This window comes from Solanum tuberosum, unplaced genomic scaffold (assembly GCF_000226075.1).
Source record: "Solanum tuberosum cultivar DM 1-3 516 R44 unplaced genomic scaffold, SolTub_3.0 scf00548, whole genome shotgun sequence".
NCBI lineage: Eukaryota > Viridiplantae > Streptophyta > Magnoliopsida > Solanales > Solanaceae > Solanum > Solanum tuberosum.
This window is the reverse complement of record NW_006239470.1, coordinates 27,099-29,989: the sequence shown is the minus strand read 5'-3', so window position 1 is coordinate 29,989 and position 2,891 is coordinate 27,099.

Below are 2,891 nucleotides of genomic sequence, written 5' to 3'. Positions count from 1 at the left end.
CAATTTTGCAGATTTCAAAAACGTGGTCCTAACCCTCAGACAAACGTTACCGAAGAACCTTTTGTGGCGGTGATTACCGACATAAACATGGTTGAAAGTGTTGATGGATGGTGGGCTGATTATGGTGCAAACCGTCATGTCTGTTATGACAAAGATTGATTTAAAAAATATACTAATTTTGAGGAGCCCAAAACCATCATGCTTGGTGATTCACACACTACTCAAGTGCTTGGAATGACAAATGTCGAATTGTGTTTTACCTCTGGAAGGGTGTTAACTTTGAAAGATGTACTTTATACTCCTTCCACAAGAAAAAAATTGATGTTTAGTTTTTTTTTTTTTAATAAAGCAGGCTTTAAATAGATTATTGAATCTGATCAATATGTAATTGTGAAGAAATGTATTTTTGTGAGAAAGGAGTATGCTTGTGATGATATGTTTAAACTGAATGTTGAAATGAATAAAGTTTCTACTTCTGTTTATATGCTTTCTTCTACCAATTTCTGGCATGCTCGCTTGTATCATATTAATGATCGTTATGTTGGAATCATGAGTAGTTTTGATTAAAAATAATTTTGAAAAGTGTAAGACTTGTAGTAAAGCCAAAATCACTAAATGCTTCATTTTCAAGTTGAAAGAAAACTGATTGAGAAAATAGCCAAATGCCTCCCTAACCTATTGACCAATTTTCAATTATACACTTATATTTCACGGGGGTCCCATTACCCCCCTGAAATTTTTATTTTCGATATCTTGTGACCCTTAAACACTGACCTGTCCAAGAAGGTGAATACACCTCTTGTAGGCGCGTAAGAGTTCAACAAAAAGACATAAAATGACTAAAATTGAATTAAATAGTCGATGTGGCTGTCTCTCATTGGAGATTATATAATTAATTCATTTTTTTAAATTCTTTCCGTTTTCTTATATCAAAAAATTGTTATACCCATTTCATGATTTCTTCAAGTTTTTCTCAAAGTCCTTTAATGGTGGTCTTTTAAATTTCGTCTCTAGGAGCTCCAAATCAGTTTGTAGATACTGATTTATACTTAGTTAATCATACATCAACCGTTTTAGCAACAACAATCACCTAACTCATAAGAAACTTTCATATATGAAGCTCAAAAATGGAGTTCAAGTTTTTTCTTAAACCCCTCATAATTTCAGCAAAAAAATAAAATAATAAAAAGAAGTCAAACCAAAATGAACCAACAATGGTGAATTTGAAATTTCACTTTCTAATTCCATTCTTACCAAATTTGTTTTTCACTTCCACATTTGTGAATTCTTATTTGTGGATTTTTGTTTTTGGGTTCGATTTCAAATTGAAAGTTTATGTAGACTAGCTATGGAGTTGTTCTTCTTCTTTAATTTGGTGTAGAGATTTGTTCCCCTCATTTTCTCTAATTATTCTCTAAAGAAATCATTAGTATTTTGGAAAAACAATCTCTATTTGAAAGCATTTTTTTGTAAATTTTAATTTCTACCTTTGATAAAAATGGAAACTTTACATAATCTTATGGGGGATTATTAAATTAATGTTTTGATTAGGTTTATATTTTACAAGAAAAAGAATAAAAAAAAAATGAATGTACTGTGATTTATCGCGTGTGCTGCACACCTTTGACATAAAACTGGTTATGACATTTTAGGGAGGTGATTATTCCATATTTAAAAAGTTTAGGGAGGTAATAGAACTCCCGTATAGAATAAGTGTGTAGTTGAGAATTGGCTAATAGGTTGAGGGGGCTTTTGGCTATTTTCTCAAAACTGATTTGTTAGAATTAGTTCATACTGATATTTATGAACTTGGACGAATTTTAACTTGTGGAGGTAATATATATTTTATCACTTTCATTGATGATTTTTCTAAGTTTACGTATATTTACTTGATGAAAAATAAAAGTGATACTTTTGAAAATTTTAAAACTTATATCCATGAAGTTGAAAATCAGTTTGGAAGAAAAATAAAAAGAATTAGAAGTGATAGAGGTCGTGAATATGAATCAAATGAGTTTAATTCTTTTGTTAGATCATTGGAAATAATTTATGAAGCTCATCTTCCTTATTCTCCGTCATTTAATGGAGTAGCTGAAAGGAAAAATAGAACTTTGGTTGAATTGACTGTTGTCATACTTATTGAGTCACATGCACCTTTAAATTTATGGGGTAAAGCTATTTTGATTGCTTGTTATGTGTTGAATCGCGTGCCTCATAAAAAGTTTAAATTGACACATTTTGAATTGTGAAAAGGTCACAAGCCAAATTTGAAATATCTAGCCTTTGTGAGAGGCTAATGTATCCCAAGATTACAAAGTTGGCAAGAAAGGTACTACTTATGCTTTTACAAAGTTAGGTAAAAATATGTTTTGGTTCCTCTTGAGAATTGATATTTGAAGTTAATTATTGAATTGTACATTTCTTACTACTTTGATTTGTTTATGAATGGTTTAATTGTTAGTTGACTCTTTATTTTTAGTTAAGAGAATGCTCTTTTATATTCTTTATATAATAAGCCACAATGCAACAATGATTGTAACTATCTTGTTAGCTTTCAACCAAAAGCTAACAAGATTTTTAGTTACATATTTATTATTTCATTTCTATATATATTTATTACTCATTCCTTTTGAATTTGTTAATCTGATTTTGATCTGACACATAGTTTACGAAAATAAATTAGATTTTGAGAAAAAACATTAAGTGATACTTGAAGTTGTCCCAGATTTTCAAAAAGACACCTTAACTTTGTGTGCGTCCTATTACCCCACAAAACATTCAAAATCACAATAAATACACATTTTTTACACAATATTTCCACTTTGGACAAAAATATCCTCCCAATATGCATATTTTTTTAAACAAAAAGTGGGACCCATTATTGATGTATT